At 38.8% G+C, this 23,191-nt stretch overlaps 1 protein-coding gene and 1 long non-coding RNA gene across 7 annotated transcripts in view; one reads left to right on the top strand and one right to left on the bottom strand.

Annotated features, from left to right (window-relative positions):
• Positions 1–23,191, bottom strand: part of LOC123617697 (uncharacterized) — a 549,026-nt gene that overhangs the window by 478,956 nt on the left and 46,879 nt on the right. The gene's annotated exons all lie outside the window — the stretch shown is intronic.
• Positions 18,450–23,191, top strand: part of RHOBTB1 (Rho related BTB domain containing 1) — a 116,458-nt gene continuing 111,716 nt past the window's right edge. The window contains exon 1 of one of the 2 annotated variants that reach the window (XM_045518781.2): positions 18,450–18,736. The gene's annotated coding sequence lies outside the window, so the exon portion shown is untranslated. Of the gene's footprint in view, positions 18,737–19,123; positions 19,370–23,191 lie in introns of those variants that run through there. The other variant, XM_045518780.2, reaches the window with a different exon arrangement.

Raw genomic sequence — 23,191 nt, 5'->3', positions numbered from 1 at the left:
CCATTGGCAGCACACTGTGTGCATTACTTTTACTACTTTAGTGAACTCTCAACAAGTATTTATTCAATGAACAAATACTTGCATGTACTTTGGATGAGTCTGTCACGTTTCCCAGTTACAAATGAGTTTTCCTCTGGAAGTTGGGGGGTATGGAATGAAAGTGATACCCCCATTGCCCACCATCCCCATCCCAGACCACCCCACATCACAGCTCTGATGTCACCTTCCTACACTCTTCAGGATCCAGTCATAGTCCTGCAGAGTCTCCACATCCCACCAAGCATGTCTTGAGCAGGACACTTCACTGTCCCAGCAAGGGACAGTCACATTCTCTCCATCCCCCCCTCACCCTCACCCCACCTCCTCTGGCAGACTGGGCTACCTTGTAATCACTGATACAAGAGAAATATTTGGTTGATTTAGCCAGGATCCAAAGAGTGAGCAGAAAAAGAAGAAAGGAAAAGAACACACTGTGCTTTTCAAGGGCATGGGGAAATGTACAGCTGGAGCCAAGTCAAACCTGATCTGTCAGGAGAGAGAGGTTGGGTGTCATCTGGCAGCAGGTCGGCTTTGAATCGAACCAAAAATGATCACATGGCAAAGGCTTCACTGTATAAACAAAGCAGCTGACAAGTATTAGATGTATCTAATGAGGAAGCATCTTAGCTTCCAGAGTAAAAGATTTCTGGAATCCCAGGGAAAGATGTAAGAGGTATAGAAAGATTTAGAAAAAGTACAGAAAATACATTAATACTATCCAGGATTTTCAAAGAGCTGGACACTTCTTAGAGCATTTTAAAACCACACTCAGTAAACCCCCACCAAAATTCTGATTCCTACCCTTTTGGAATCAATCTCTCCCTCTCTCTCTCCCCTCTCTCTCTCTCTCTCAGACACACACACACACACACACACGCGCGCGCGCGCAAGTCACTGGCATCACGATCCATGGTATACAAGGAAGTGTGTCTCATCTATCAGGAGTGATGCTGGTGGGAAAGCAAGACTGGGAATCCACAGCTGGTAGACAGAGCACTAGGCTAGGAGACCACAAATCTTCATTTCAACCCAGTCCAAGTGTGACTGTGGCAAATCATCCACTTCTTTGTTCCTTAGCTGCTCCAGCTACAAAAGGATCACAGCCACTTCCGTTCATTTCTCCCATGTAGGAAAGTGGAGTAAGATCACATGCATGGAGGCATTCTTCAGAAGAGGAGAACATATGCATACCCTGTATGATTAATAATAAAAATTGGACTAAAAATTTCTTCCAAGAAACCCTTGTCAAAAGGCCAGGAGAGTATAATTACTCTGCAGGGATACCAGTCCTTTGTACTACCTAGGTTTTGGAAATATGAAGATACTTTTAAGTAACAGGAGGTCAATAGTATATAAATCATTCCCTACTAAATATTTTCAAGAGCCTTGTTCAAGCTAGTTTTACATTTAAGTAACGAGTCAAGGTTTTAAAATAGACATTAATTAAAGAAATCCCTTTCAGTACTAGATAGTATATAAGCTTATTCCTCCCTCATAAAGCATTTAGTTCACATTAAGAGAAACAAGTGGTTTCTGGTTATAAAGCATATTGAAAAATACAACCATCATTCGATAGTGTATGTTGAATAAATAACACTGAGTCATGTGAGTCAGCCAGCTAACTACTGTGGATACAAATATGTTTTTGAGTCATGCTGACTATTGATCAGTGGTAACGCCAATGAACAGAATGAAAAATTTCATCCCGAGCCAACTATTGAAGTGTTGCACATAATACTGCCTATTCATTCTCCATATAATTAGTCACATGGCTAGCTTTGATAAGAGGGCTTAGTTTCCTCCACCTTTTCTGGTTTCTTGGGTGTAGAACGCTGTTATATGAAGGGACCAGAACAGCATTGGGCTTTCAATTCTGCTTGTGATTTGAAACTTTGCTCACATGAAAGTCACACCTGGAATAAAAGGTGGAACCATACCCTGAGTCTTTTATGAGCCCATCAGTCCAGTTATAGCAAGTAAACATTGTCATCAATAAAAAGTGCACACTGTTCTCTGAATCACTGTGCCTCACGGCGTTCTTTTGGAAGAGTGTCAACAGCATGGGGTCAATATCTTAACCCTACAGAACAAGAGCCCAACTTACCATCTGACTGTGCTACTTGGACCTACTACTTATTCATGTCCAGGTTCCTCTCTTGAGTGTTAGAGACCATACAGAATCAGCAATCAATCAGTAATTATTGACAGAGCTCCCTTTCACAAGCTGAGCCCTGATTAGGTCTGTGCGGACTCTGACATGGCTCCTCTCTAGACAAGATCCTCTCCCTACTCTCAAGGAGAGTACATTCTCATGAGGAACTCAGAACATGTACTTGGAAAATTAAATAACCAGGCAAAGTGTAATCATGTGGCTGAAGCGTAAGAAATGTGAAAAAAAAAAAAAAAGCAAAGCAGTAACTGATTAAATGCTAAATGAATGATATTGAGACCTGTGGTTTGCAAACTGTGCTCCAGGGAACCCCAGCTGTTCAGGTGGGGAGAACCCCCAGGGATGCAGTGCAGAAAAAGAGAAGCACCAAGGAAGTGGGGCTGAAGCCAAGGCCCCATCCTGACTTTCACCTCCAGCAGAGTAATTCTCATTTTTATGGTTTTCTGTTCTCTGTGTTTGCTTTTCAATTTCTAGAGTGGACCTTCACATATAATTTCATATCAAGAAAGGCTCTCAAATTTATTTTTTGGAGACCATTTATATATTTTAAATACCATGAATTTCAAAATCACATAGTGGAATCACTATGACCTATTGTGGTGGCAGGTTTCCTGGTGGAGGAGGAATGAAGACTTGCCAGATGTGGAGGATTTGGATAGTTAGAAAGTTTCCAGTCTAATGGATTATATAAACACACTAAGATGATTCAACAAGTGTCAGTCAGAAGTGCTGGAGGATGGCTGGGCTGTGGTATCCTGTCGTCCACATTAGCAAAGGAGACAATTGCCACTTGCCCATAAGCTGCAGTGCAAGACAGTGAAGAGGGAATTTAAGAGGCATATCAAAATCCACATCGACAGTCATCATATCATAGAAAGAATCCACATACACAGATGCAGGACATATCAGAAAACTCAGCAGAGAACTAGAAGTTTCCAGTAAATGGACAGAGCTTGACTGGCCTGACAAGGAGTCACTGTAGGCGGGACTGCTGGCCCAGCTAAGACAAACGTCAGAGCCACACACATAAAATGTAACATATATGAATATTATTAAATATTATTATTCTTAAATATAGAATATATACATAAAATGTAACATACCTGAATCCAAATAGCAACTCTGTCTTTTTAAAAACCATTATATTGCCTTCTTGGGAATCATATATCTAAAATTATAATAAGTCAGATTGCTTTAGGTTCCACTCAGAAACATTTTGTTAAAAGACTGCCTTACATCATATCTGAAAAACATAAGCAGACTTTTACCAAATATAGACACAAGGATCACAAACTGAAAATAGAAACCAGAAGACAGACTCAGTAGAAACCAAAGGAATATTGACACTATTACACTTGGCAGTGAAGAAATAGAAATCTAGTGATTTACTACCTTTACACATGACTAAAGAATTAGGTGAAAAAATATTAAAACTATCAAAAATAGTAAGATACTTTTTGGTTATAAGTAAGGAAGAAGATTTATTTAACTTTGAAGAGGGCTGGCAGAAAGGGACTAAAATGAGAAACAATAATATCACATATTAACTTTGTTCTTAAACATCCACATTTAATGTATCAACTTTGGCTGTTGTTATATGCCTTGGCAATTCAATAAAGTTACTGAAATGGAAAATTGAAAATTTTTATTGTGATATTTCCAATTTCTCCACTAGTGGCATAGTTTAATAATAAACCACTGCATATGCTTTTAGCATTCTCATTAAAATGAGTGAGCTATCATTTTTCTTACTATTCCTAGTTATCAGCAACTTTATTTAGCAGTGCATATTAAGTAGAACACAAAGCTCAGCTAACCATGTGTGGTTGTACTTTTTTGAACATGCAGGTACTATCTATTGCAAAGACATAGAGTCTTAAAGCTGGAAGAGAGCCTAAGTGTCTTCATAGTCCATAATTCATGGCATCAATGAGGAAACTGAGGCACAGAAAGGTTAAGTAATTTGTCCTAAGTCAACAGCTAGTCAATGGCAGAGTAGATGTTATGCTTCTAGAATGTTCTATTAGAGAAAACTATCCTAGAGTCCAAATATTATTTCAGTAGTAACTGTTGAACATTGACCTACACTTTCCTGCCTGGCAACATTTTTTAATAGCCAAAAAAGAGCTTAATTTATTGAAAGTCTACTTCAGCCTTATCACAAGGAATTCCAGATTGCAAAGGAATCAGATTCCATTTATAGTCACCCTACCTGGGATATTTTCCTTTTGGCTTTTATGAATCTGCCCTGAGCTTTTATATGTTTCAATGTTTTATAAAATGCTTCTTTCTATTCACAACGGAGGCATGTGGAATATTGACGACTATCTAATTTGTAAGGTGGTATCTCCATAAAGCTGCATTAACTCCTTTGTTGGTCTTTGCAGAGTAAATCTACTTCTGGTCTGGTACCTGCCATTAAGTTGCTCATATCACTAATTTATTTCCCTTTAAACAGCAATTTGGGCCTGTTTTCTTTGGCTCGGGTTCTATACAAAACTTTTGCATTAACTATTAACCCTCCTGAGGCAGCGGGCTTGATCAGAAGAGGAACAGAGCAGCTGAAAGAATCAGAAGTGGGTCCCACCCTCAGTTCAGTTACCAATAAGCTGTGTGACCTTGAGCAAATCATTTACCCTCTCTGAACCTTTCTTCTTGTGTAAAATTTAAGAAGTCAATTTCATGCCCCCTAAGATCTAAAACTCTACATTTCTAAGTTGATCATTTTAAGCTGATCTTAACAATAATGACTATGCTTATGCCTTAAACTTCCATCCCATTTACCTCCATACACCTTGGATGTATTTCAGTCCTAGCACTAAGACAAGTAAATAAACTATAGTAAAATGTGATGTCTCCCTTTCTACACTGTGAACTCCATAAAAGGTTAATTCATTTTTATAGGCTCAGTGCCTGGCAGAGTTGACATTCTATAAACGTTTGATATATGGACAGAAGGATAGATGATTGTCACAGCATAATAGTAAGAAGAGCTTAAGTTTACATTATCTCTGTAAATAGCCCAGTGGTCATTATCCTGAACCTTATCAGAAGAGCTGGCACTTATATGTAATTTTGCCTGTTTACAGCACAATGGACTTCATAGTACATCTCTTATTATAGCCTGATCTCTCCTTGCCTAATCTTATACTCCTAACTTTCCTTCATGTCCATAAGCTTTTTGAGAGCAAATCTATGCCTGATACATTATAACTTTCTGTACCTATTCATTGCACTTATGAGGGCTTCTGTCAATTTTAACTAATTAAATCAACTGAAAAGAGTAGTTTCCATATAACAGTGGCCAAATAAAATAAATAATACACTTTGTAAGAAAGTAAAAATTTTTTTCAGGGAAAAAGGTTTGAGACAAGTTATCTGCGGTGATAAAATTCTGACTTTTTGTCCTTCTGCCCTTTTATTAATCTCAAATTTTCACCCTGATAAAAATCACTCATTCTTAGTAACTGTATTTTCCTTCATGTATTGTCAGTTCATAATTAATGTAATATAATGAGGTCTAATATAATCAAATAAGAGCTCACAGAGAAGAGGAAGCATGAAGAGTCCTTTATACTTGGGTTGCAGTTCCAACAAAGAAATCTCATAGAGTTGTATTTGCATGGTTTGAGTTTATATGAAATCCAGTGGTGTGGCATGCCTTGCATGCAAATTATCTTTATGTTGTTTCAATAGATACTTTACCAAGTGCTAATAGCCCACTACTCTGAGTGACATACAATAGCACCAGAATATTGACTCCTGGGGGGATGCCCTGCCCTCATTTGACTTGTCATTTGATTCAAGGGTATTTACTTTAGGATGATGCATTTCTGTTCTCGAGCATGGCCATTCCTCTGGTTGAGGAATGCCTTCTCTACATGCAGTTCTCTTTTTCAGGCCACATAAGTTTCTTGATTGCTATCTCATAACTTTCACACATTCACAATTCCATATTGGCATAAACAATCCATATTAACATACATAATGTTAATATCTTCTAACTCACATTTTAAATAGTCATCACAATTCTAATTATGCTATTAATCTGTTATAATTATACTCATTATTACAAATATGATTTGTTCATGGGGATCTTCATTAATATAAGCTGCACTTTATATTACTGTTACAAATACTACCAATGAACCATAATTGGTAGAAACTGCCTTAATATATTTACTATTTGTTTCATCAGGTCCCACGTAATCACCAAGGACATATTTATTTCTATATAAACTTCAAAGGAACCAGATAGTCTCTTACTCCTAAAAAAAATTACTGTCATGTTAATAAAAATAATGGCTAAGATTTACTGAGCACTTGCCATGTGCCAGTTACTGTGCCAGTGCTAAACAGTTTAACACAGATCATCTCATTAATGTTCCCAAGGATCCTATGAGGTAGAAGCTTTAATTAATCCCATTTTATATGTAAGAAAACCAAGGCTTAACGTTAAATAATTACTAAATGTTTTACAGCTAATAAATGATAAAGCTAGAACTGAAATCCAGACAATTTCACTCCAGATTATCATATTTAGGAGGAGAGGATTAACTTGCTCATTTCAGAAGGGACCATACTTTTTACATTTGTATAATTATTTCTCCAAACTCAAGTTTGAATATCATTTTAAAATTCTGTCTTAAAACCAAAAGTATACAGAGAGCACAAATTGAAATATTTACAATAGGAATTACAGGCTATCAAAAAATATGAGTCATTATTACTGAGAAATTAACAAATAGAGTAAGTCAAAGTAGGAACATATGTATTACATAATTATCAGCATAGTTTTCTAACTGTGAATTTGCTAGTGTTGACTGATTAATTTTACAGTTATTATTATATTTATTAACTGTGTACCTTAACAGCTTTTTTAGTGTGTAAGTTTTAAAGTTTAATTTATTTTCACAAAGCTTAATCAAAGATTTTCCAGCTGCCAAAAGATAATAAAGCAAAAAGGATTAAAAGTAAATTTAACCACAAAGATTTTGATAGTACTACACTACATTCCATCCATTTATGAATCGATTTTTGTAAAAAAGCAAATACATAAAATCTGATATTCATTGCTGCCTTTAATATTTTCCATTTGCTGGTCCAATTAGTATCACATTCATTAAGAATAATGTGCACAAAATAGGTATCAATCCAAATTCTCTCTAAAAGTTTAAAAGAATCTTAAGCCTTTTAGAAGATATGCCTAACGTACTATCCTAACAAAGATAGCTTACAAGTCAGAAATATTTGCTGGTTTTATGATCTGAAGCCAAAACTATACGGAACTTAAGAGCCAAATAGTCCTTGTTTTAAAACTCTGAAACCCAAATAGTTTAAATATTTACACTGGGAAGCAAATAGGTACTTGGAGATTATGAGAATTCACCCAAATAGCCTTTAGAACAAAACAACTCTTTGTGATTCATTTCAAAGCCACTGCTCGATTCACACATTAAAAACTAATTAAGGGTTTGTCATATTCAAGACCCTATGAGGCATATTCTGTGGAATACACCCTCGAAGAGCTTATCTTCTGGACTGTTTTGTTTATTCTGTTTGTTTTTAATTATGAAAATAATAAAACAGACAGTGTTTCACAACATCTAGATTTCAGGCAGGTTAAGTATTTCTTAGCCCATTTTTATTACAAAAAATTCCAGGTGGGGATATTAGAACAAATAACTCAGTTTTTGCTTAGAATTCCTTACACTCAGACCTTCTGAGGGCTACAGTAGTACCATGTTTTGGTTTGCAAAGCTAGCCTACTAAAATTTCCCTTCAATTGCAATAGATGATCCTTAAGTACAAGGGTTACTTCACACAAGTACATTTTTTAAGAGCCGTATTGCTTTTTTTTTAACATTTTTTATTGATTTATAATCATTTTACAATGTTGTGTCAAATTCCAGTGTTCAGCACAATTTTTCAGTCATTCATGGACATATACACACTCATTGTCACATTTTTTTCTCTGTGAATTATCGTAACATTTTGTGTGTATTTCCCTGTGCTATACAGTGTAATCTTGTTTATCTACTCTACAATTTTGAAATCCCAGTCTATCCCTTCCCACCCTCCACCCCCTGGCAACCACAAGTCTGTATTCTCTGTCTGTGAGTCTATTTCTGTCCTGTATTTACGCTTTGTTTTTGTTTGTTTGTTTTTGTTTTTGTTTTTTAGATTCCACATATGAGCGATCTCATATGGTATTTTTCTTTCTCTTTCTGGCTTACTTCACTTAGAATGACATTCTCCAGGAGCATCCATGTTGCTGCAAATGGCATTATGTTGTCGGTTTTTATGGCTGAGTAGTATTCCATTGTATAAATATCCGTATTGCTTTTTTTAAAAAGAAGATGAAGGGAAAGGGAGCAGAAGTGCAGTTATGAACTTGAGGTCTATAAGAGGCGGAGCTGGATTCCGATACTGGTTTTGCCACACACTAGATTCACAGCCATGAGGAAGTTATTTAATTTCATCAAACCTCAGATTTCCTCATCCATAAAACAGATACAAAATTATGTTGTTTTCCCAACAGAGTTGTTGTGAAGATTAGGCGATGTAAGTAAAGCACTTAGCATAACCCTGGGAACAATGCACATAGACAATAAATGGTAGTTATCCTCACAATGAGAGAGGAGGTAAGGGAGGAAAAAGGAGTATGTCCTTACTCACGAAGGTTGCAACAACACAGAAACTGTAATACAAAGAATTATGTTTCCTTGGTATACTAATGTGAAGCCACTAAGTCTTGGATGAACTAAAGAACGAAGAGCAAGTATCCTTCATCACCATGAGCCACTCAGTTAAGAGATATTTGATGAGTACTTGATCTAAGGAAGAACCACATGCTCTAAGGAAGTGTGGATACTTAACTTGTTAAATCATTCACTAAAATTAACCACTTGTCATGCTGGGAACCACTTGGTCATGGTTGAAGAGGTTGTGTAAAACAATGATGTTTACAATTCAAAATTCTGTGTGCAAAATTCCTTACTTGAAATCAGCTCAAAGACCCTATTAGAAGACCTAAATTAGGGTTACAACAAGGCAAATAGGTAAAATAAGGGGAATGTCAACATCCTGGTTATTTTTATACCTAGTATTAACTATAAACATAAACCATATAAAACTGCTACTTTTGTAAGTTTATTTTAATGGTTATATATCAGTAATTTCGTAATATTCAACCTATCCATCTGGGGATTTTCACATTCTGAGTTCAGGGAAGTATTGCAAGTCGACCACTTATTCCAAGTCTAAGACTATGGAATAGACTAAATCTACTCTTTTTGGAGCTATTGCCAAAGTGGGGGAGGTTAGACAAAACAGCAAATATAGACCAATCTTCTTATGGAAACTAAAGAACATAAGTAAGATGACATTATGCAAGTGTACTGGGCTATGTCCCATCTGCCTTAAGAATGTATTTTTGGGTGCAATCCTTGAGTAATCCTTGAGCCATCAATTATCCTGGAGTAGCCAATAATTCAACTTTACTGGTTATAAATTTACATGAGTGTCAAGACCCCCTTTTGAATAATTCTGAGCTCTGGGTTAAATACTTAGCTTTAAGGAAAAAAAAAACAAAAAACCCCAGTTTCAAGGAATGACAGACACGGCCAGTCACACTAGCATCAGGTTCTTCACTCCTTCCAGGGCACATGGAAAACTGCACTTCTCCAGGCACTTAGTTGGGTGGGACCATGGGAACAGTTATAAATAGCCCAAACATAAGCAAGATAAATGGTCATCACTTCTCAGTGCTCAAGAACAGAGAAAGACCACGTGGTTTCCCTTTCTACACTGCAACAACCAAGGAGGTCTGGTACTGAGAGGAGGGAGCCAAAGGACCAAAACAGCCTGGACCGCTATATAATCTCGAGGCAGACAACTGTTATGAAGTCACCCAAACCCACCGGCTCCTTGCATGAGCAAGAAATGAACTTCATTGTATTATGGCATTGAGAGTTTGGGGATATCTGTTCCCACAGAATAACCTAATCTACCCTAACTATCTTTGAAAACAGCCAAAACAACTCATCATCCCTCAGATCCTCTGCTTAACAGGTTACTACTAGGCTAGTTTTAAAAATGCATAGAAAACAAATATTGAATGGGAATACTCTAAAATGACATCGGGAACTAGAGTATGCTTGTTTGCTTTTCCAGTTCTCCAAATTTTCTGTTTAGAGATTGTCTCAAAAAATGTTAAACGCATCACATTCTCCCTCTCCAGCCTCCACCACGCCCTCCTCCCACTCCCCGGTCTTTCCAGAAAAGATTTGGTTTTGTGCGTTTTTTGGTTTAGGGTTTGTTTCTTTCGGTTTCAAGGAAAAGTTATTTAGAGTTTGAGGTAAAAATTTAGATCTGGGACATAAGATTTGAGCTTTAAAATCCTCAATCCGGTTTTCTAAAACGTGTCCAGAGAGGACTGGATTAAAACCTGTGTGGAGGTCCTGGCACCAGAGATATTTTATTTGGCCCTGACCCTTCTGCCCATAAGTAATTCAATATGGCAAAGCAAAGTCATAGGTATGTGTAAGAAATTCTAAGAAATTCCTAATTTTTTCCCAATGGCTACTATACTGTTTCTTCTTTTTCATTTTTTAACCATCAAAGATTAAATTGTTTTCAACAGGGCTTTGTTTGCCTATTATTTGCTAGCGCTCTAAAGCACTGTTCCTATATTCACTTAGGACCAGCTACCATCAAGTCATCAAATAAGGTTTATCTGACCTTCAAGTTTCAGGTTGAAACTGGAACAACAATACATATGAAAGAGGATAGTTTATAGAATAATCACACTGGGCTCTTCTTAATTATTTAGAACACGATACATATAATATCCAAAATAGTTTCAAATATTAATCAACAAAGTAATAGAAGTTTCAGCCATAAAGACAATCAGTTTCTAGCCTTGCTCCTGGGGTTTTAAGCCGAATAGTGTTATCCCTGTGCAATCCTGCTGATAAAAATGGGCTCGGAGCACTCCGATTCCACTGGCAGTGACTGTCCTAAAACCTTATAGCTTGCTTTTTGCTTTCCCTTGATTTTCCCAAATTCTGAACGTTGGCTGTTTGTGCTTTTGAACTTGATCAAAGAATTTGCTTCCTGGCTTTTGACCCCCGGCATACCCCAGGATTCAGAGTGTACTTGGTCTCCAGCCCATTCTGTTCCTTTCCTGTCTTGAGGAAAACCTATTATAGCTAATATTTAGTGAGCAATTGCCATGCATTAGACATGTGTGAGGCACTTTGTATGTGTTACCTCAACTACTACTCACAACAGAAGGATTGGTATTTTTATCATCTTACTGTGACTGATACAGCCAAGGAACTTGAGAAAGGTGGTATGTCAAGAGGCCAAGACTGAATCACGGATCACAAGCCTTTACTTTTAACTACCGCTGACACTATTGCTGCATCCATGCTTTCATTAAAAATAAGTATTTACTGAGCACCTACTACTTTCCAGGTTCTGCACTAAAAAATGAGTATACAGGTGTGAACAACACAGACAGGGTCCCTAATTTCACGGCGATTAAATTATAATGGAGATCATGTCATAAACATGTAAACAAACAAATAATATCATTTCTGAAGGCAATAAATGCTATGAAGAAAAAAGTAAGTTAAAGTGGCAGAGAAGCACTGGAGGGGTGGGTAGCAACAGTAGATGGCTGATGAGGAAAGAAATACTGGGAAGGAGCCAGTCCTTTGAAAATCGGGGCTAGGAACATTCCAGCCTGAGTGAATTACAAGTTCACAGGTGCAGGGTCAGGAATGAGCATGCTGTCTTCAAGAAACAGAAAGTCGTCCAGTGTCACAGAGCTTGGGACCCAGGGGAAGATCTGTAGAAGAGATCAAAGAGGTAGGCAAAGCCAACTCCTAGAGGGCCGAGCTGCTGCTGCTGAGTTAGAGTTTAATCCTAAATCCGTGGAAGCCACATTTGGTGGAGGGAAGTGACTTGAAGCCACATTTGGTGGAGGGAAGTGACTTGATTACAATATAATTTTTTTAAATACAGATAATGCATCATTTTAAACAATGAATATAGAGAAAGAGACTAGAAAGATATGAATTCATAAGGCACCCCAAAAGACCAAGGCACAAAAACCCCAAAAGCAAATGGATTTTATGCACTCTCAGCAAGCAGTTCTATCCCAGGAAATAATGGAATTTGTGAGAGATGAAGGATCAGATTTTAATTTACTAATACTTAATGATACTGATGGGTGTCATCTTTTCCAGCTGGGGATATTCTCCCGAGGTGAAATATCCTCTCATATTGGCACTCTAAAAGCATGGTTTCAGAATTCAAGATAGCCCTTGCAATTAATTCCAGCTCTACAGTTTCTACTCACAAAGCATGCTATAGGTGGAAATGAACACATTACAACCATAAAATGATTTTATTAAGTATTTCATATTGAGAAAGAGAAACAGACAGAATCCTTTTAATCAAGTACTTGTCTACTATTATGCAAGGAAAAAAGATGGTGTCACTTCTACAAAATCTACCTGGACAGACCTTACAGAGATGTCATTTTACTTTATAATAAAACCCATAAGGCATAGTACTGTAAAAATATGAACTTTTTAAATTCTGGGACTCTAGTAAGAAAATTAAACTTTTACACAATCCCTGGGAATTTGGTTATAGGATTTACAAGTCACATTTATAGGGACTACAGATAAATTTCTAAGTTTCTTTCAGAAATATTCCACCTTATTGCAACTTCTAATATTTGGGGGAGGGGAAGCATCAAAGTTAGAGAGGATTATAACCAAATCTTAGTTAGCAATTTTTCCCTTTAACCCATGTCATAAAATCTAGTATCAACTGGCTTATCAGGAATATCATGAGAAACATAACTAACAAGTTTAAAATCTGGAGTCTAGAGCCAGAAATTCAAATGTAGTGGGAAAACACAAGAACTAAGGTGAGTTCCAGAATAAATATGAGTGTCCCAGAAGTAACAAAGAAAAAATATTCAGCGTATTTTAACAACTAAACTTCATGCCCCTGGGAAAAAGAAAATCTTTATTTTCTCATAAAAGAATAAAGAACACACACATTTCAAGAACCATAATAGCTGTAACTAAGGAAAGGCCATCTGGGCAACTAGATTATCTTTACAATACACTCTTCACTATTTTATTCGGTCCTATTTTACGTACCTCGGGAAATTAGGTTTCCATCACTCTCCTTGAAAATTGTCTTCCAAACTATTAGATATTATTGCTAAGTAACTAATAATCCCCATCAACCAGTTTAAAGTGCTCTGCCTGCCTGTGTCTTACTGATATTTTTATTACTATTTTTTCATTAAGATTGTATTACCAAAATAATATTTTTTTGTGAAGGTTAAAGTTCTAATTGGGAAACCAGCAGCTGCCAGTGGCTTAGTGGCAAGTTAAATCCTGAGACCCCAAGGAGAAAAATGAAATAATCTATAAGGTTTACTCTCGTCCTTCATTAATTGTAAAGTAAACAAACCTCTAGGAGAGAATGATCCCTTTCCTTCACGGGCATCTTTAGGGGAAGGGTCTTTGGGGAATTCAAGTGCCTGGGCTGCCTGACACATATATGTATGGACACAATGAGGCAGAGTCCAGGGTGTCCTACTTAATCTAGTTCATATTTGGAAAGAAAAACCTTCCCACCAGGCTCCCTCTGAGGTGGCATATCACAGTGGAGAGTTCTCACAGTGAGAAGTGAGGAGGGTAGGAGTCTCTCAGCTCCACCAGGATCCAGCGGCTGGACAGCAGGCAAGCCCTCTGGGACTTCGAGCCTCAGCTTCTCCATCCCCACAAGGAACTGTAGCCAAGTCTCCCTTCACCCCCTCAAGTGTTATGATGTGACAATACTCATCTAAGAAAACAGAGCTTAAAGATAGTCCTTCAGCTAAAGATATGCTGATAACAATTGTCATACAATGTTAGATTGTGTCAATTCATCCTCCAGAGCAACATGTTAAGTTTTAGAATGGGGAGGTGGGGTTTTCTGCAGAACTTGGAAAAAAAAATGGGGCAAACCTTTCTCACCTGTGAGAAAGAGCAGTGAGAAGAGTTTGAACGTGTTTTAATACTACTTCAAATCGCAGGCTCTATGGTCACATTCCATTGTAAGAAAAAAATCAGCTAGTTTAAAGATGGGTGAATATAAAATAATACTATCATGATCTGCAGTAATTCAAAACTAGATTAGCAGGGTAACCAACATCCCTAAGTAACCTCAAACTTCTTTTTTTCTTGGCAAGTTTAATCTTTCCTGCCAAATATCGTGGCAAATTAACAAGGTTTGTTCTCTTATTTCTCTTGAAATTTTGAAATGATCAAAATACAGTAAAGAAAGATATTAAAAGGCTCCAGATAATACATACCCTAAATTACTGTTCTCTGTTTAAGAAGTTAGTTTTATTTGTTCTTTTCTTTCAGGACCAGGGTTTAGGGCTCTAATTATTTTACCCCTGGTTACGTAAATAAGCGTTTCAAACTTTTCCAACAGGACCCTCCATTAAAAATGTTCTGTGTATATCCTCAATATCTATTCAAATATTAATTTATTCATCAAATTTCTTATTTATTATATTATTATTACATATACCATTATACATTATAAAACATACCCACAAATAAAACTGTTGAAATGACTTAATGATGAACTAGATCATATTTGTTATTTTATTGCTAGCCACGATACTTCATGGTTAATAAAAGTGAGTGTACATCCACATTTCATATGTCTTTTTCCAATGGGAGGGAGAAGCTGACTTCTTTTAAGACTGAATTAAATATATCATTAGCATTGTTAACCTCTCATAATGGCTAAGAACTCTTACTAACATTAAGAAAAGCTTCAGTTTCACCAATTTTCTGTTGTTTGCTTATCCTTGTATTATTAGTATTATCTAATTGTCCAAGTCACCTTTAAATCCTTTTAAGCCACTTTTCCATTTTCTGATTGCTGGCTTGGTTAAAACTAAGATAATAGTTTTAATTCATTAATTGAACACACATAAAATCAGTAAGATGCAACACAATGGAAAGGAAATAAGTGTAGGGACCACATGCTAGCTCCTCCATGCTATGGGTCTCCCAGTGTTTCTTCAAGACACCTCTGCAAGGGAGGACAGGAGATCAGCTGACCAATGGGTAAGTGACAGTGTCAGTATCAATCTGTATATTATATATTTGCAAGAGCTCATTATTTTACTTCAAATAAAAAAATTAAGTGGAGGTTCTAATATTTTATTTCCCACAGCCTACTTTGGAGACCAAGGGCATAAACAGTTGTGGTAGGTAACCAAAGATGTTTATCTGAAGCATGTGATACTTTGTTTGAATGTGGCCATGATTATGTTCTAGGCACATGGCAGCATATGAGTCCTTTAGCTTGACCAGGAAGGAATTTTTAGGGAGTTTAGAGGCTGAGCTCTCTGCCTTTGAAGCAGCATTTTTCACCATAGTAACTGGATCATTCTTTTCCCTCTGAGCTTCAATCATTCATGAGCTCAGAAACAAACAACAAAAAAAGGTTGTAAAAGACATTTGTTTATCTTGACCACTTATTCTATTCTCCGGTCCAGATAAGATTAATCTTCAAGCCTCAGCTTATTCTGAGAAGTGCTGTAAAGTTTGTTCATTGGTTAAAGGTCACACCATTACATCATTCCTTGAATTAGTGATCTTGAAATGATTAGCCATAGTATGAGTATAATTTATATCTAAACTCCTTCTTTCATATTTTTTGTAATTTGTCTTCGTCTTCTCAGGCTGCCATAACAAAATATCATAGATGGGATAGCTTAAACAAATGAAATTTATTTCTCACAGTTCTGGAAATTGGGAAGTCCAAGATCAAGGTGCCAGTGGATTCGGATCCTGGCTTGCAGACAGCTGCCTTCTCACTGTGTGCTCTCAGCTTTCCCTCTGTATGGGAGTGAGCTCTCTGGTCTCTCTTTCCATAAGGGCACTAATCCTATTAGATCAGGGCCTATGCTTATGACCTAATTTAACTTGACTTCCAAAAGAAGCTGTCTCCAAATGCAGTCATATTGGGGGTTATGGCTTCAACATATGAGTTGTGACGAGACAAAAACATGTAGTCCATAGCATAATTTATAGGCTCTCTTCAACAGATACTCATGGGGTGCCTTCTGTGTGCCTGACACTATAATCAAATTGCTGTTCTCATTCTAGAAGCCAGACAGCAGACAGTAAGTGTACATGTGTGTGCTTGTGCACATGTATGTTAAAAGGAAAACTTCAGTAGACTAGAGATAGAGTGAGAGTGTTGAGAGAAGGGCTATTTTAGAATAGTTGGTCAGGGACTGCCTCTCTGACAAGAGATCAAGGGAATAAATATCTGATGTAACTGAGGAGCAAACCTCTAAGTACACGTTTAAGGCAAAGAAAATCCAGGCTCAAAGGCCAAGAGGCAGGAGCATGAGGGTTGAAAGCATAACAGAAAGGACAGAGGGGCTGTGGCCAGGGGTGGGAGGGGAGAGTGATGGAGAAGGAAGTAAGAGAGGTGAGGTGGCCGGCAGGTAAGGCCTTAGTAGCTAGGGTCAAGTTCATGTAGTCGCCATGGGAAGCCACTGGGTGGTTTTTGAGCAGACGAATGACATGAACTAATGCACATACTCCCAATGGTCACCCTAAATTCTACATGAATAATAGACCAGGGGGGCAAGACTGAGAGCAGCAAGGTAAGTTTAAAGCTTTTTAGAAATCCAAATGGGTGATGCTGGTTTGGAAGAATGGTAGTGGGAGAGGTTAGATTTGGAACACCTTCTGAAGATGGAGCTGTCAGGATTTCCTGATGGATTGGATATAAGATATGAAAGAAAGGATGCTGCCCCCAACAATCTTTGCACTGAAGTAATTCTAGGGCTTAAAACAAAAGAGGAATCTAAAAGACCACTTGGATGGTGTCCACTCCTAGCATGCGATACTTCCGCATGCAACCTTTCACAGGTGAAATTAATTGTTTGTCCATTTATTTAAGCAACTATCTCTCCCCCATTAGAATGTGAGCCTCTGAAAGGACTTTTATCTATCTAGTTCACCCTTACATCCCTGCACCAAGCCCAATGCCAGGCACATTTTGAACCCTCATTAAATACTTTAAAGAATAAACAAATGTCAAAAGCTTTGAGCAATCTTGAAATTATACCTTATTAGAAACAGTTGAAAGATGGAGGGATACTGAAAAGGAAGTATTTTCATGGCAGACAGGACTATAAAGATTCTATAATGTTTTCTAGCTTACCCCTTCATGTTATTTAAACTCTAAGACAAAACCAATTTTACCACTTTAAAGAGATGTGTCTCCTATACTATCAGCTGGCTAACACATTCTTCTGTAAATAGTTTTACCCTGACCTGACATATCATAACCATATTATACACTTTATTTAATAATTCTTAGAAAAGTATTATTTTTGCTAAAAGTAATAGATACCCTTAGCCCTCCATTATCCAAACTTAAGAGAAATGGTGGAACTGAAGTGTGGGGTCTACCGATAATTCTTGAATCTTATTTTCAATGATTATAGACTGCCTCTCCTATAAACTTTTATATCAGCTGTTAAAAACTCTTCAAATTGATTTCGTTGCATTTCATTTTCACTCCTCCACAACGCAGAAGAAATGAAAAAGAAGAGTAAAGAGAAAGTTCTGGTTATGTGGAGGTGCAGGTAGTGACGAGCTGAGGTATTCCTGGTAACTGGGAATCTGAGTTATTCAGAGGTGACCATACTAAGAGGCTGGGGCAGAGCTAATACGCAATGGACTGGTTTCTAGCATTAACTTTTTATTTAAAAATTAAGTCCCTTTAACCTGTTCACTGAAATGTTACTCGTTTGAAACAAACACGCAGAAGGCTGCAGTGATGGAGAGTCTTATGAGACAGATGACACCAAGTGATGTGTGGGTTGTGATGTCAGCACAACCGGCAGATAGAATGGCTTGACTTTCCATTCCTTGGCTAGAGAAGGTCCCTACAAGAAAAGGCTGACCCTTGACATCACCAGAAACTTTCCCCAGACTTGGTCTCCTTTTGTAGGAGTCATCCCTGCTCCTGGCTCCCAGGCGAGTCCCAGAGGTGGGTGGGAGGGACGCTTACACTGGGACGCGGCCCTGCGCTGAGAAGGGCGGGGTCGCGGGCACTTGGGTCAACAAAGCCTGGGGGGCCCGGTGCAAGTGGGTTGACATCTCCCGAGGCGGGAGGCGGCCCAGGGTTCCCGAGCCCCCACCCCGATGACTCCCGGGCAGGCCGAGGGTGGGGAGGGCCCAGCAGCCCCGCCCCTCAGGCAGGCGGCGGCAGGCCGGAGCTGAGTGGGGGCCGTTTTTGCCGCAGGTTCGGGGGGTGGGGGGGCGCCCGAGGTGGGAAAGGGCGGGGTCGGCCACTGCTCCCCCCACTCCCGGCTTTACAAAGCTACAAAGCGCTCACGCCAGCCCAGGACCGCGAGCCGCAGCCGCCACAGCCACTGCAACGTGCTTCCAGCGTCCCCAGGTAGCTTTGGCGCAGGGCGGGGCGGGACCGCGCCGGAGGTGGGGGGAGAGGGTGGGCGCGGTCAGAGGGGGCTCTCGGTGCACCCCACCCACCATAGCCGCAGACTCAGGACGCTAAGGCTGGGAACATCCCCTCGCACCCCTGAAAGGGAGGTGACCTGGTTACCTTACATTGACCTCCTGACAGCTGCCCAGCTGCACTAAGCAAGTAGAGCCCCAGAGGGTGCTTGCTTCCAAAATACTTGGGGTGTTTTCTGCACCTACATACCTAACTGTACACACACACACACACACACACACACACACACACACACACACACACACGCAGGCGGAGGCGGAGACAAGGGCCTGAGGGATTAGAGGGATAGGGTCACGTCAATCAGATTAGAATCTGGGCTGGACGTGTCCGCGCCGGGGTCCTCAGACAGTAGACACAGGATCTGCGTCTCCTTGTGTCCGGCCCTCAGGTGATGCGTGACAGACATTTCTTGGTTCGTTAGCTTGGAGAACCCGGGCTGTAAAACGTTTGGGTCAAGAATGAAACTTTGATCCACAGAGGCTTTCCTTGCCCTGCTCGCCAACATCTTCCGGTGTCTGGAACAGGGGTAGACTGGAGGATTCTAAAGAGTTTAAGGTGGGTGTTGAAGGGACCTTAGTTTTTAAAATGTGTGAGTTTTCAAAAAAGAAAATATAAACTCTCTTAGTTTGAATTAGCCTTTATTTTTCAATGTATGTATTTTAGAAGAATCAATAACTGGTGCTGACACCAGATAGTGAGTCCAGTGGGCATGGATCTGAAAACTAAGTTCACTGTATAGTTTTAGAAAAACTGACTGCTTCTTTATGTGCCTTTTTATGTGCTGTATTAGTGGGATGCATCTTTGTTGGGAATCCTGTCATATCACCTTGGTGTCTTGTGAGGTTTCCTCTGGTGTTGGCTACCTGACCTGGGACAGAGCCCAGTACGTTCCCGTTTATATTTCAGGTGTGTGCAAGCCCGCTTCTCAGGCCTCTATCCTTGGTCTCTAGTGAGAGAAAAAGGAATCAGAAATGTGCTCTTGGGAAGTTGGGGAGCAAGAAGGAACAGCGTAGATTTCTCCCCATTAAAGTTTTCACATATTGGCAATTTAAAACCCAAAGCATTGTTTACCACCTGTCAGATGCACTGGGAAGTGTAAGAATTAACTAATAAAATATTTGTAAAATGCTTCCTGAATATAAAATTCCATAAATATGCTAAATAGTAATAATCCATCCATTGTTAAATTTATGTAGCTGCTTCTGCCATGCATACAAGATGACTTAGAATGCATGTTTCCTGTCAATTAAACAATGAGTTTGGAGTAAAATAATGAGTTCAGTTCGCATCCTGTGAAACTTTGAAATATAATTTCTCCCATAAGGCACCACTGGCAGGGAATCATAAAGCAAGCAGCACTTCGGAAAGCTATCTATGGAATGGCCTTTTACCTTATGGTTGGGGGAAAAGGGACCCAGTGAACTTTTGAAGCTAAAAAATCCTGGGCCCTGGCTCGAGTGTGCCTGAACCACAAATACTCCCTTACATGCAGGGTGAGTCAACAGGAGGGACAAGCAGGTTTGGTGGGATGGCCTTAGAGCTGTCCACTTTAATCCACAAAATACACCTCTTGGTATTTTAAGGCTGAAGTTCAATCTGTGGTTTTGTTCATAGACAAGAAAATCTTCATAGTTACTTGCATAAATTATTCATTCTTCCAATACCATAGGCTTGGTTTTTAAGCATCCTTAATACCAGCAATTATTTTAATATCCAGCAGATAACTGAATTAGTTTGTTCCCAGCAGACTGAGTGACATGTTAACATTTTTCTCTTTGCATGTATTTAATAATAAAGTGTGTCATTCTTCTGTTTGCCAGTCTCCTAGAGTAAAGCCTGTTTCTTACATGCTGATTTTGAGTATAAATATGGCTGTGAATGGTCTTTTCTGTCTTATGAAGACAATTCTAGATTCACCTCTAGCAGATTGAAGGGTGAGCAAAACCATGAAGGTGGGAATGCTTTCCCTTCATACCTTCCCACTTTCAGTGGCCTTTTCTTCTCCCTTCCTCTCCTCCGCTCTCTCCAGATGGATAGTTGCTAAACAGACACCAGTCTGGTATTCCAGAACTTCCCCTCTGCCACCACTCTTCCTTGATCCAAGTAACTTAACCTCTGCCACACTTATTTTCCAACAGCTTGCTATGAGTAAGTGGACTAGATGAGAAATCAAGACAGTCTGCATCTATCATGCAGCTATGATATACCAGGAACTGTATGACATTATCTTATTAAATTGCTCTAACAATCTGATGCGGGCGATGCCATCTGTGTTTCTCACAGAAGGAAACTGAGTCTCAAAGGAGCTCTGGACCAAGGCCTTTTGGGACCTTCTGATGTACTGTGATTCCCTAAGGATTCACATTCAGGACTGAAGCATGGAAGAGTTCTCCCATTAACTAACTCGCCATTTGATAATTCCCTTAAACCCTTCGGGGTTTTCTTTTCTCTAGTTTTGGATTAAATTATCTCTCAGGGATGGAAGGGACTATTCCAGGATTTGGGGGGCCAAGCACGTAAGCTGCTCCCCTTATCTCAGGGGATTCCTAACTATCCTCTCCCCTGCCCTGCCCTGCCCTCCAACCTCCTCCCTTGTTTAGCTTTTTTCTTCCTTTAGGTGCAGGAAAATGTCTTCTCCAAGAGGCTTTTCCCAGTCACTGTTCAGGCTTCTATTATTCTCTGTCTCACCCTAGTATCCTTCAGAACACCGATTACAAAGTGTGGTTATTTTATTTATGCGTCAGTTAACACATGGTGGTTGTTCTCATCTTCTCCCCCATCACTCCCCCGTGAAATCATAAGCTGCATGAGGCCAGAGCTCTTTTGTCTGACTGTTTTTGTTATTTTATTTTCAGGGCCTAGCACCATGACACATAGTTGATGATCAATAAGTTTATGTTGAAAGAATAATTTTCTCTTATGAAGGACATGTGCTGATGGCCAATATATTATCCCTCCCGTGGGTAACTTATATGAAATGTCATCAGTCTTACACAGTTCAAGTAACTCTAAATTATGAATGGGATCCAAGTATAATGATGGAGACAGCAGGGGCTGTCCTTGGACAACAGGACAGATGGGCACACTGCACATGGTCCAACCCCCATATTTTACAGCAGAGAAAACAAGCTCAGAATGATCACAGAAATTTTGGGTTTAGAAGCTACTTTAGAAACCAGCCAGTCAATGGCCTAAAGCCACTGTTTTATTGACAAGGAAAGACAAAAGCTCAGAAAAACACTGAACCGTTAAGTACAGAACATATGCCTCCTAACTTCCAGACTCAAAAATCTCGAGGACCACTCAAGTCAACAGGGGTAGGGAGTTTTGGACAACGATGCTTTCTTTCAGAAATTCTGAAGATCCTTAGGTTTCCCAGACCAATCCTGGGTAGCCGCATTAATACCTAGCAGTACATCCTACTTCAGAAAATCTTCTTTTAAAATTTTGTATGGCCTCTATAAACTTCAGTGACTCATTTACTACTTTAATGATCCATCAGGCAGCCTTTTAATACCTGCCATTAGTTTACCAATTCTGCTTAAATGCTTGAGAGCTCCAAATGGGAAATCTACAGTGCTGAGCATTTAACATTAGTGTGATAGATTCCAGATACATTTAAAAAATGATTGATATTTTGAACTCCAAATAATGCTGGCTTGTTTTTAAGGACTAAAATAACTTTTCTTCTCTAACTTAGAGAGCAATCCTTGCTAGAGTGTTACATCCCATAAAAAAGCAGTTCTTAAACTTTAGAGGTCATAAAAATCATCTGTTAAGGCTTTTAAAAAATCCAGATAGCTTGTAGCCATTCTGCACAGTTTTGAATTAATGGGTCTGAGATTGGACCCAGACAAGCGCATTTTTAACAGACACCTTTAGTGACTTCTCAGTCAAATGGTCTGAGATCTCACTTCAAGGGCCAATAATAATTTTGGTATGCTTTGAAATTTTTCCCAGATTCTTCCTAAGAGGATTTTTTAGACAAATGTGTTTAAATCTAGTAAATAGTGGAGATGATCAAAATTAGTTTATTCAGTATTATCGACATCTGTTTCCTTGTTGTAAAAGCCATATATGTATAATCATGATTTAGCTACCAGGTTTGATATTGGCCCCAAATCAAGAATGTTCCAAAATGCTTCTGTTGGACCACAAAAATGAATCAGCAATTAGCAATAAAAGTTGAATGTTAAATTCCTTGGAGAAATAATGAAACCCTTGCCCTCTAGATGATTATACTCAGTAAAGTTGAGAAGTAAGATTAATATCCATGAAACATTCAAGGACAGGGTTGCAGATCAAGTACAAGAGGCCCAGTTAAATTTGAATTTAAAATACACAACAAATCATGTTTTAGTATAGGCATGTCTCATA

This window comes from Camelus bactrianus, chromosome 11, assembly GCF_048773025.1.
Source record: "Camelus bactrianus isolate YW-2024 breed Bactrian camel chromosome 11, ASM4877302v1, whole genome shotgun sequence".
Lineage (NCBI taxonomy): Eukaryota > Metazoa > Chordata > Mammalia > Artiodactyla > Camelidae > Camelus > Camelus bactrianus.
The sequence above is the reverse complement of the archived record's forward strand: the minus strand, read 5'-3'. Positions and strand labels throughout refer to the sequence as shown.